The sequence below is a fragment of the Ammospiza nelsoni genome, chromosome 8 (assembly GCF_027579445.1).
Source record: "Ammospiza nelsoni isolate bAmmNel1 chromosome 8, bAmmNel1.pri, whole genome shotgun sequence".
Lineage (NCBI taxonomy): Eukaryota > Metazoa > Chordata > Aves > Passeriformes > Passerellidae > Ammospiza > Ammospiza nelsoni.
In genome coordinates this window covers 6,634,419-6,647,592 of record NC_080640.1, presented here as the reverse complement: position 1 = coordinate 6,647,592, position 13,174 = coordinate 6,634,419, and positions in this window count along the sequence as shown.

Below are 13,174 nucleotides of genomic sequence, written 5' to 3'. Positions count from 1 at the left end.
CCAGACTCCCCTATGGAAATCCATGAAAATTTTCCCTAATTTCATCAGGAGAACACCTGCCAGTCCATAGCAGGCAAGAGGAGTGAGGGAAGGTATTCTACCAGCAGGCAAAGGGTCACCAGCCCTAGAGAGACACTCCAGGAGACCAAATGCCAAGAATTACCAGGCTGATTTAGAAATTTGTGGGCTGGTTGTGCAGTGTTTCATCAGCCCTGTCAGAAATGAAAGATGCTTCCACCAAATGGACAGAAACAAGCAGGCATTCCCAATATTCAGACATGCAGTTACTGGCAAAAGGGACCCCTGGAGCTCTGCAGCCTCAGCTCCACCTCAGAGTGGGGTCAACACTGAATGCAGAACCAGCTCAGGGCTTTGTTCATCTCGGTCTTGAGATCCTCCAGGAGTGGAGAAGACCTTTCTGGGCCCTCTGCAGTGCCCAGTGAGCCCAGCCCTGTGTGCCATGAGCCCTGCTCCCCTCCAGCAGCAGCCAGGCACATCTCAGCCCAGCTCTCAGTTTCCTGCTCCCCTCCAGCAGCAGCCAGGCACATCTCAGCCCAGATCTCCTTTCCTGCTCCCCTCCAGCAGCAGCCAGGCACATCTCAGCCCAGATCTCCTTTCCTGCTCCCCTCCAGCAGCAGCCAGGCACATCTCAGCCCAGATCTCCTTTCCTGCTCCCCTCCAGCAGCAGCCAGGCACATCTCAGCCCAGATCTCCTTTCCTGCTCCCCTCCAGCAGCAGCCAGGCACATCTCAGCCCAGATCTCCTTTCCTGCTCCCCTCCAGCAGCAGCCAGGCACATCTCAGCCCAGATCTCCTTTCCTGCTCCCCTCCAGCAGCAGCCAGGCACATCTCGGCCCAGCTCTCCTTTCCTGCTCCTCTACAGCTGCCTGCTGCTCCCACCGACTTCCCCAGCTTTTCCCAAAGCCCTGCTGCTGCTGCTGCTTACTTGTAACTCCTAGCTCACCCTGCAGAGCCCTGCAGAAGGCAAAGAGCTCCTAAGTAGGAACTGCTGGCCTTTCCCACACCAGAGACCTTTCCTTGGCGCCGTCATACGGACACCACATGCTGTGTCTGCGCTGCCAGGAAGCTGCAAGCCAGAGCCCTGCTCCCAGCCTGATCCCAGGGCTGGGGAAGGGGCTGCAGTGTGCTCAGACCCCCAGAGCCCCCTGCTCTGTGTGCCCTTCTCACCCACACTGGGGTGGGAAGGGGCGGAAGCTTTGGGGATGTGCTGGCCCGGGCGCAGGGCAGGGTGACACGGATGTGCACAGCCAGACCAAAGAGCAGGAAATCTTTCCTGCATGGATTATTTTGCTGCAGCTTCTGTGCCCAGAAACACGCCAGGGCTGGCACCAGATTAGTCAGAGGAGGAAGGGAGGTCTGGCAGGGATGGTTCTTCACCAAGTATCTCCTGCTGCTCCTTCTCTTAACCTAACGAGCTGGGGCTCCAGGCAGTGGCTTTTGGTGCCTTTCCCCAAAAGCAGAGTCTCTTGGAATGGGATGCTTCCTCCTCAGCCTACAATAAAATTGTAAGCCAGGTTCTCCAGGCTTGGTGCACCCTTGCCCTGCTGGAACTTAACTGATGGGGGACACCAGGACCCACCAGCCTAGCTGAGCTCTACAAGGGCTGTGCTCTCACCTTCCTCATGGCCAGAGGGACTCCATGGTGGATGCTTTCTCCAGACCTCCTTATACCAGGGGGAGAAGGGAAAATCTCCACCCCAATGTGCAGAAAGAATTGAAAAAGTCCTTTCTCACATTCTGCCCTCTGAAGGAAGCAAGCACAAAGCTGCTGTGAGGAGTCACCAAGAGTCTCTGCCCAGCTCTCTGCTGCAAGAGGAAACACCTCTTCTCCCCAAGGAGCAGGGAGGCAGGGCAGAAAGGCAAGCTCCCAGCTGCCTGTCTGGAAAGACCAGCAGGGCTGTTAGGAGGAGGAGGAGGAGGGTGTGGGAGAGACAGAGGCTAGCCTGTGATCTGGGTGTGAAAGAATCCGCAGTTGGGCAGGATCAATAAAACAGTGCCAAGGCTGGTGACGAAGGGAGCAGAGAATAGGATGGTGGAGAGTAAAAGAGAAGGAGCCCCCCTACAGCTTCTGAGAAGAGAGGGTAGGTAAAAAGGGAGCTCTGATACCACCAGGCCCACAGGAGACTCAATGGGTTGTCTCATTATTATGGTGAACAGAGAGAGCTCATGAGCTGGGAAAGATAGGAAGCTTTTATTTATTTTTTTTTAAAGAGCACAGCCTCTAGGAGGGTTTTTGCAGCTCAAATGCTTTTATTTTGTGCCAATTACTTATACAGGGTCTGCATTATTCCCGTAATCAGTCTAAATGAAAGTCAAACATGAAAGATTTCTAACAATGAGCTAATTGGAATGCCATTACCATTTAGGTTTAATAAGGTATTTGTAATAATAAACTTGCCTCAGTCTATAGAGTTGTCTTATTCCTGCTTAGATCTTGTGAGAATGTAAGGGTTGACATTTGTCATTCGTTCTGCAAGACATTGGATATAACCTTCAAAATGTTTTAGTCTTGCAGTGCTTAGTAAATGTCAGGGACAGAAACAAAATCTATAGCCTGCTATTGTTCTGGCTGTGTCAGGCTCAGAGCTAACAGGAATTGTGCTACAGCTCAACAGCAGACTATATCCCACATATCCTCCTTTATTTGCAGTCCAAACATCTCGTGGTTCAGAACGAGTCACTCAAAGTCCTCTTATGCAGCTTCATTCATTATTTGCATTGAGTCTTGCTGAGGAACTTCGGGCCAGTTCCAACACTGCCAGGTACTACACAAGCACCAAGAGCCTTGCATAGCTTAAGATCTAAGTAATTAAGTCAACACAGGCTCTATCTTGAAGCCAAGATGTCCCATCTAGAGAGGTAAAAGCTAATTAGAGCTCCATGTGCAGCTACTTTTGAGAACAACTCACAAAAAAAAAGGAAAACTAAAAAAATTTCTTGCTTTACGTTTCTGGGGGAGCTGTTTTCACAGAAAGCACATGTGAGCTCAAAGACTTGGTCTCACTGTGCAGCTGGGTGTCGCAGTAATAGCTGGGGAAGTTTTATTCAACTGTAGTTCATAGCACAAAAGCAAGGCATAATCTTGGTAGGTATTTCTTCTATTATGGAGAAAAAGAGCCTGGTACTTCATGCAGTCTGAGGGAATAGACTGAAAAGGCAGAGGTTCAGCAGGTGTGTGTGTGTATGTGGGAAGCAAAAAGATAAAAAAAAGACAAAAAGCCAACAAAAGACTAAGGCAGCAGGGATGATACAGAAAAAAAGCATGCTGAGAACATTCTTTACAATCATGATGCTGCTTCTCCCTCTTTCACCCCAGAAGGATGCTGCAGGTATTTCTCCATGCCCTAAAGAGATCCAACAAGCAACCAAAGGGGCAACCGAATGCTTGATTTGTATTTTAACAGGAAATGAACCCCACCAAATGTCCTGGTGGTATCTCTGCCTGAAGAAGCATTACCCATCCAGTAAACCATGCTGCCATCAGCCACAGATGAATTATGTTCTGCTGACACTCTGTGGTCCCAGCAGCTAGTCCTGAATGATCTGACTCAACAGAAAACTTTGTACAATAGCTCAAATAAACATCAAATCATTGGAAACTGGCAAAGCTCACGGAAATTTGGAATGTTCCTTCCTGAGGACAGTCTTTTAATACAATCCGATGCTGGGGATTCGGCTGAACATTTATAACGTCCAGGAAATTCTAGGCACAGTTGGTAAAATGACCAGTGCTCTTATAAACCTACTACTTTTTTTTTTTTTTCCTCAAAACTGTGTGTACTTCATGCCAAAATGTTTTTTCAGAAACATAAGCCAACAGTCAATGGCCTTAAGTTAACCATATGCCTGAGCACTGTGCTGGATTGTTGGAGAAGAGCAAGGAAGCATGAAAATCAGCTTCCCTGTATGTCTTCACAGAAGACAGTTTGGCCAAGAGTTAAAATCTGAGCCTAAAATGCAGACTTTCTTGCCCTTGATGGTCTGGTTAAATCACTTTGTCTTTTTCTGATTCACTTTGTACATTAAGAAAAAAGTGATGCTTGTTGCTTAGATCACAGCAATGTTGTGAAGCTTAATTTTTTGAGAGGTGTTTTGGGATCCCGGTATGAAAAGTGCTATAAATATACACATTCTTAGTGCTATTTAATTTACTTCCTTTACAATTCTTTTGAGCCAGCACATGTTGCCAAAAATGCAATATTCTCTAAGATGTCTTTTCTTCTTGTATCTGTCTGGAGTCCAGGACACATCCCAGCCTTATAAAGCATCTGATATTGATGTATCCACATGCAGTGTGTATATATATAGCTAACACCATCAGATGGGGCTTTTTTCCTCCACACAGAAACCCAGACTTGCTCAATGTACAAGATGGACATGCTTAGCAAATGAGGCAGCTGTTCAGGTTTTATTTTTGTGCTCATTGTTTGCTGTGCAGCCACATGTCCCGTGGAGTGCATACCAGCCAACCTTTGGAGTGAATCAGACAAGGCTCCACCAGAACTCGCTCACTTGGAGCACCCAGCTCCACCCTGCTCCCTGTCTGACACACAGCTGTGATCATGTATTCAGGGACTGGAGAAAAGAAGGCTTTAACTCATTTCCAAACTTATTTTTTTAGCCTCGGATTTTTTTTTTTTTTTTCTGTGGATGTTTTTACTGAGAATCCTTAGGGATGTAAAACCTTACAGTATCAAAATAATTCCCTGAATGTTGCATCACACTGTGCAATAGCATCAGTGTCCTGCAGATAGAGGACAGCTGTACCTGAGCATCAGCTGGGCCCTTTTCTTGCTTTTCTGAAAGAACAAGGACTGTTCTTTCAGAAAAGAACTTCCAGGGCTGCTCCTGGATTGTTCTTCTGCACTGTGTCATGGACCACATGCCAGAAATAATTTCATCAACTTGCCTAAAGAAGTTTGCAGCAGATCTGCTTGTGCAAGAATAGATCAACTTTTCAGTGTTTGATAATAATATTATCCCTTGTGCATTCCCCTCTCTGGGGGAGTTGGGGGGAGATGTATGAAGATGTATTATCACCAATTTTTATATTCCCCAGCATTTTGAAGTCAAGTGTTTTCACACATTTTACAAAAGGGCTTTGTTCCTTGCTTCTATAACTGGAGATGGTATAGACATCTTTACAGCTCTTTAAGTTGGCCTGGCTCACAACTCAGTAGTTGAATATGTCCTGTAGTCTCTAAATAGAACAATTCAAATAGCTTTTATTGGTTAACCAAGAAATTTGAGACTAGACTAGAGGAATAGAGAAATTTGAGTTTAGAAGCAGCCTGGAGAAGAACAGAGAAATCACAGCACTGGATGCAGAGCTCTCTTCTCTTACATCTTCAAACATGTACAAAGAGGTGACAAAAAAGCAGCAATTTATGTGCAGACAGAACAAAAGGCCAAGAACTTTATCTTTCAAAGGTTATACACAGTTATCTTTACACTTATGATTAGCCCCATTAATTGTGGTAGTACCTTGGCTTCAGGAGGGTTCTGAGCATGCAGAATTAGACTATTTCATTAATGTGCACTGTGTTTAACTGCTGCAGAGAGCAAATTGCAGGAGTGAACAAAATGTGCTACAGGGGTCATGGGCTCAGCAATTACTGCAGGCAGTGCTGGGCAGGCAAGATAGTGTTGTCCCCTGCTTGGTAATATATGATATAAATAATGTTTATCCAAGTATGGGTGGTGTTTTTACATCTCAAAATCCCCAGGTTTAAATCAAAGTTGAAAGGGGAGCTACAAGAGAGTTGGGGGGGGGACTATTTACAAGGGCATGTAATGATAGCACAAGGGAGAACAGCTTCAAACTGAAAATGGGTAAGTTTGGGTTAAATGTTAGGAGGAACTCATTTACTGTCAGGGTGTTGAGGCATTGTCACAGGTTGCCCAGAGAAGCTGTAGATGCCCCATTCCTGGAAGCGTTACAGGTTGGACAGAGCTTGGAGAAACCTGGTCTAGTGGAAAACATCCCTTTCCATGGCAGGGGGTTGGAATGGGATGAGCTTTAATGTCCCTTTCAACCCAGACATTTCATGACTCTGTGTAGACAAGGAGAGGATGCTGGAGAAGAGAGGGGAGAATGGGGCAAATCCCTCCCAAGCCAGGGCAGGAAAACACTTGGAGCAGTGCATCCACGTGGGCTGAGTGAGCTGAGGAGCTGGGAACTGAGGGAGTTGGCAGTGCCTGTGACAGCAGCCCACCTCAGCCAAGCACAGCTTGTCACACAGTGCAGCACCAGGGGATGCACAGAAGCACACAGGGGTTTCACAAACACTGCCACTGCAGGTCCCAAACTGTGACTGTCACTGTCACTGTCACTTCATGCGTCCCCTGCCATTATCCCACTGCCATTCCCCAAGGCATCAGCTCCTTCTGACACCCCATTCCTCAGAGGGTGGCACATCCCCATTCCCATCCCCTGGGCTGCCCCTCCACGCTGTGCCCCTGGCACTGAGCACAGGCAGTGCTCACATCTGGAACATCTGGGTCCTTCCCCACAGTCCCCACGTCCTTAGGATGCCCAAATAATCTGTCCTGACCTTAAGAAGCACAATGGAGCCCACTATTCTGATTGGGGCCTCCAGGATCTCTTCTAATATAAATAGTAATGACTATAATTATTAATCATTACTGTGATTATATGATTATAATTAATAATCATAATGGTGAATCATTATAATTACTCTACTAAATGACAAGCCCTGCTTCCTCCAGCAAGCTTTGGAAGCACTAAGAATGAGCTGTTGTGTATATTTAAGGAATCTCAAACACTTCTGGTGTTACAAGTCCAAGCGTCTCTGTTTGTTTTAAGGACTTCCACATTGCATTTAATTTGGAAATCTGCAGCTGCCTTGAATTGTGACCAGTGGATTGGTGCTACCACATACAAGCCCTGTGCTTTAAATGAAGCAGAATTATGAGCAAACAGGGATTGGAAAGAGGAAGGAATGTGCATATGGGTACTACTTGAAGGATGGAGAGCCAGATCTGCCTAATGTTTCATTTTTCCATCTTAGATTTATAACTGAAAGTAATTCAATTAATTGAAGAGCATTTTCAGAAAGACAAAATAAAGCAGCAAATGTAAAGGTTGCAGGCACTTGAAAGACAGATGGTTTGACATGCCCTGCCACCTGGGTCTTGGGATTCATGGACATGACTACTTTGGTGCTCTAAGCTCAGGACAAGGGAGAGGGAATTTATAAAAAATATTAACATGATTTTAAAAATGCACTAAAAGTGAAGGGATTTTTCTCTCTTTTGCAAGCCATAAGCCCAGGTAGATGTAAACCTCTGTGTTTCATATAAAATATCTGAAATCTGGTCAGGAGCACGTGGCTGCTCCGTGCCCTGTGGAAGAGGGTGTGGAACAAGTGCCCTTGGGAAACCTGATGGAGTCACTGTGTATATTGGATAATTACCTCTGGTTACTGGGCTGCTGTGAGTCACTCCTTCCCAAGCACAAAGAAACTGCTCTTGCAGAGTGTAAAATCCACCCAGGAGTGGGTCATTGTTCAGGTTCAGCATCTCATTCTGGCACGTTCAGGAGGGGTAGGGGATGAGCATTGTGACAAAGTAGAGGAATTCTGTCGTGTTTTTAAGATAAAATGTTTGCTAAAGTTTAGCTAATGTGATTCACTGCTGGTGACCATAAAATCTCATTACCCTTTGTTATGGTTGGGCACGTGTGTTTGAGGCTGTGTATTTCTGAGCTATTGTAGCAATTACTCTAATGAGAAGGGTGCAGTTAGCACAAGAGCTGCTGCTCCACGTCCATGTGACAGAGTGCAATGACTATATGTGAAAACTTCTGCATTGCCTCTCTGTATTTTTGATACATTTTGGAAGGAAAGGAGTAGGAAAAGTAATTATCTCTGTTTGTGTGGCAGGATTGTCCCAAAGTTAACTCTCCAAAGTTAACTCTAAGAGAAGGTGAGCACATCCATGCATCAGCTCCTCTGTGAGCAAAGAAAGAAAACAAAGCTGATAGGTAAGAACATTAAAGAGGTTGTTTGGGCTACTCCTAACCAGTGAAGTCTATTTTAGGTGTGCCCTATTTTGAGACCAATAGGTGGTTCTGGAATTTCTGCAATCTCCTTGCAGTGATAACCAGTCTGGAGGCAGGGAACACTCAAGGGCCAGAGGCAAATGCATCCTCAGCCACTTTGTGTGGTGGTACCAGCCATTACCCCACGTGAAACAGGACCATCCCTGCTGCTGCTTGTGCTTTTTTCAGAGAAGATAAACATGCATGGGCTTTAAGAAAGCAACTGAAAAGATAAGTAACTAGTATGGCTTAGTTATAACAACTGCTCTCAGGTCTGAACTTGAAGCAGAATTTAGCCATTACTTCCATATTCCTATTTGCAATGGCTGATAGGCACTAGATACTGTATGAAAGGAATAAAGAGATGAAGGCATAAATCCTGAAGGATTTTTTAGTGCCTAATTCCTCCAGTCAGGCTTGTGAGTTTCTGTTGAGAAAGTAGCATTCCTTCAGGGAAGAGTCCTGAGGAATCCCGAGTGAGCAGGGCTGACACCCCTGTGACACACCCTTGAGGCAGGATGGGTTTGCAAACCCCACACTCTGAGCTGGTGGGAGCACACAGGAGATGAGGCCTGGGGCAGCCAGAGCTGCTTCAAACAAACATGTGGATGTATAAATGATTTAATTACCAGGCTGTTTAGGAGAATTTCTAATCTCTCTTCAACCACTCGTACTGACATCTCTGATGTGTGATACCATTTAGATTGAAAAGAGAATCCATTTAAAGCCTAAATACTCCAATTACTTTTTTTAGATGCCTGGGAGCAGCTGGAAGTTCAAGCACATGATGCTCTTAAAGAACTACTAAATTAGAGGCCATGGGGCACAGGGGGAGAGAAAGAATGTTCAAGCACATTATATTTTGAAGTGTGTGGTTTTCAAACTGACACGAATGAGTTTTTAACTAGAAGTGTAACCTAATATGGGACAAGGTTTCCAAACTGAGGTGTGTATCGTGCCAGATACATTCAAGAAAGGAAAAAAAAAAAAAAAAAGGAACCAAAAAAATGGGGCAGTCCAGCTCTGACCCTCGCTGTGAGACAACTCCTGTGAACATCTGGCAGCTCCTTGCAGGAACCAGGAAGTCCCAAATCTCGGCCTCCCTTCAAAACTCAGGCTTGCCAAGCGCTGTGTGGGCTGCTAGTCAGCACGAGGTGGCTGTGCCTGCAATTGCAGCATGAACACACAGTGCAGGGAAGAAGAATTTCAAACTGATTCCTACACATCACTGGAAGCTGCCACTTGGGTTTTGAGATTCACAAATTTGCTCTCTTGTCATAAACAAACATTTCTTTTCATGATAGCGTCGCGAGGACCGAGCTTGAGAGCCTCCCTGTATTTTTTTCCCTTTACTCTTGGCATATCAGCTCAGTTGAAAGACACACTCTCTTGCCTCCTTAGACTCCTTGCCAAGCCACAACCACAAGCCATCCTTGCAGCCCCAGAGCGCTTTTGGCAGTTGTGACACAGAACGTATGGCTCGTGTGGTAAAGAGTGCTGGCAGGCTCCCTGCGGCCCCATCCAGCCATCGCTTATGTGCAGGATCTGATGCCAGATAGCAGCTGCTGTGTTGAGGCTGCTCAGTATCACACTAATCAGTCCTGTCTCATCCTTTCTTTCCCCTTTCCTGTCTCCACCTGCTGTTTTCTTTTCCTTTTTTTTTTTTTGCTTCCCTTTTTCGCGTCCTAGATTAAGAGTGGAAGTGCTCTGGGGCAGGGACCATCGTTTTGTTCTGTGTTTCTGTCTCTTGCCTGGCACAACAGCAATGCCAAATAATACAGCTGGCACCTGGTGAGTGACCTGAAAACTGACTGCTGTGGGTAAAAACCACAGCTCCAGGGGAGCTTTTAATGAACTTTTTGAAGGTAACATAGCACTGCTCTACCTATCTGAAAGTATTTGCCCAGCAGAGGCCTGACCAGTCATTTATCCTGTCCTCACTGCCTGTGTGTGTTCTGTGTGTTTGTTTGGTAGTTGCTGTTGCTCCAGGTCTGAATTGCAGGATGTGTTCATGGCTCAGGAAAGTTGCCCAACAGAAAGCCTGGAGGGAGCATTTTGCTGGGAAATAATGGCATTCTGCATCTTCTCCAAAAGGTTCTGACAGCAAGAACAGCGCCTGGAACTGAAGGGAGCTCATCCTTGGACACCACTAGAGAGGAAGGATAGCTTGGGGTGGATGTGTCCCTGCAAGAACTTTATCTTTTCACTCACTTTAGTGAGCTTCCCTGGACACTGGCAGGTTTTGATTACAGTGAAGGAGGAGTGTGCAGCTCCTCACACCTTCTCTGAGACTCTCCAGCCTAAGGGTAACAAATGAGGAATCAGGGTCTGGTGGAAAAGCTGGAAAAATCAAGATACCAATCTAAATACATCTGTGTATCATCTGATGTGATTGATTTCCTCTGAGGTGTCAGTTTCCTTTCTTCATTTTGTCTGCAGATACAGGTTACAAAGCATCGTGGTCAGAAAAGGAGTTTAGTGGTAAGCTCCCTTCTCTGAGCTCACATGGCCATTTTTTGATTACTTGGTGATTATTTAATTGTTCTAAGCACGAAAGAAGATTTTTCTATAGGAAGTATTAACAAAGCATTTTCCACAGTGATGCAGAAGCACAGAGAGTAAGTGTTGCAATGTAATTCCTAAACTGCACACAGGAAACACCTTCACTGTGGCTGCACATCCTGCTTCTACAGCTCCTCCTGTGATCTGCTTTTTGACCTTCTTGGTGGTTCTGCCTCTGTGCTGGATAATGTGCAGTGCTGTGTGACAGTGCACATGGTTCAGGCTGTAGGGAAAAAATCATATGAGAAATACTGTGTGAGAGCTAAATGCAATCATTACATCCACATGTAATGTGGTTTAATCTTGCACTCTGAGTGCCAAGAGACATTTTACCACTGGCTTTATCCACAGTAGAAAACAGTTCATAATCAGTACACTGGAGTTAGGAGTGTCCTTTCGTCATCAGCTTCACCAATTCTTACCTATTAATTACTGTAGTGTTGATTCTTTCTTTTTTGGCTTTTTCTTGCTTTACTCTTTTACTAAGACTACTGTGCCAAGGATCTTCATCTGTGCCCTGAAGAAGAGCGTGGTACAATTGATCCTTAGTCCATGACAGGGTACACGAAATATTTTTGCAAAGCAAATGTGTTATCCACAACAAAACCCTTCTCCAGGGAGGCTTTTAGATGCCAAAGCACCAGAGTTCCACTGAGCTGTGCATGACTGCAGTGCCCAGTGCAGGGATGAGATCCATGAGAGCTGTTCTTAAGGTGTCCTGTTCTTCAGATATCCTGAATCCTGGAGTGGATTCACAGCTCCACTAATTCCCTCCCTGTGCATTTTAGTGTTCACAGCAAGCAAGAACCAGCTCTGGGCAAGACAAACACTGTGTTTTCAAAGAGTTTCCTGCCTCTCAGGGACTCTTTAGGTCTGCATGACTGCAGTGCCCAGTTCGGGGATGATCCATGCGAGCCGTTCTTCAGGTGTCCTGGATGTTCACAGGCAGCTCCAGCACAGAGTGGATTCACAGCTCCAGGGAGGCTTTTAGATGCCAAAGCATCAGAGTTCCACTGAACTGTGCATGACTGCAGTGCCCAGTGCAGAGATGAGATCCATGAGAGCCGTTCTTCAGGTGTCCTGGGTGTTCACACGCACTGGAGCGGATGCGCTGCTCCAGCAATTCCCTCCCTGTGCATTTCAGTGTTCACAGCAAGCAAGACCCAGCTCTGGGCAAGACAAGCACTGCTTTTTCAGAGAGTTTCCTGCCTCTCAGGGGCTCTTTAGGTCTGCACGACTGCAGTGCTCCGTGCAGAGATGGTCCATGAGAGTTGTTCTTCAGGTGTCCTGGGTGTTCACACGCACTGCAGCGGGTGTTCACACTCCCTCCCTGTGCATTTTCGTGTTCACAGCAAGCAAGACCCAGCTCAGGACAAGGCAAACACTGCGTTTTCAATGAGTTTCCTGCCTCTCAGGGTCTCTGCTCGGAGCGAGGTCAGCCACAAGTGGGCACTGTCCGGCTGCGGCTCCTGCGGAGCGGGCTGGGCACAGACACCGGGGGAAGGGATTTATTTGCTCCCGGAGCTGGGCAAGACTCTCCACACCAACTAAATCACCGCTCTGGAGGCGATCGAGGGTGGCCAGTTCCGCTCACGCTTTGCAAGGCATGTTTTTGTGTGAAAACATGTCCCGCCCATGGTAGGGGCGATAATGCGATTGTATTTGAAGATAAATGATGCTCATTTCTTTGTCGCTTTGAAATGCAGTTGTTTCTGGATTTGCTTCTCTCCAGCACACACCCTGCATTGGACGGCTCTGCCTCTATCCTGACCTCCTTCCAAGTGCTCATTCCTCTGCAATTCCAGCTGTGCCACCTGAAGCTGAGGCTTCTCTTGGGGTCTGTCCACACAGGCTGCACCGTTCACCACAGTTGGAAAGCCTCCCGTTTACCAAAGCTGTAATATTTTAGCTAATGCCAGCATTTCTAGCAATTAAAGCTGCCACATAGTTTAGTCAAAGCCATGATTGTGCTGTTTGCTGCTGTCTCCCATTAGGAATTTAGTTGCCTAAAACTTTCCGTGCTGTCCAGCAGAGTGGAATGGGCTGTTGACGGCTATGCCCTATTTTATTTTATTTTTTTCAACTGCACTGGGATAGAAATGGGTTTGGTAGAATATTTTTCACACTGAATTGCAAATGATCCCATGCAGCTATTCTTTTCTTCTCGGCAAATATTTTCCATCTCTGGTCTCCAAACAGTTAAATGAAAGGCAGCCAGTAAAATGGAGATCTCTTTAATCCTGGGATAGGCAATTGCAAACACAATAGAGGACACCAACCTCTTTTTATTTCCCATTTAGGATCGGGAGGTGAAAAGTCAATATTCCTCTGCGAGACGCATCCAGCTAAACAGATGCTGAACCGCATGTGCTCATTTTAGCCCACTCCTCGAGTTTATGGAGAGCAGAAATATTTACACACCGAAATAAATCCCTCACCCACCCTCTCCAAACCACAAACTTGACTTCCAAGCCCGGCGGGCGCGGTGCGCGGTGCCTGCCCCGCTGTTTTAAAGCGTGTTCACCGCAAG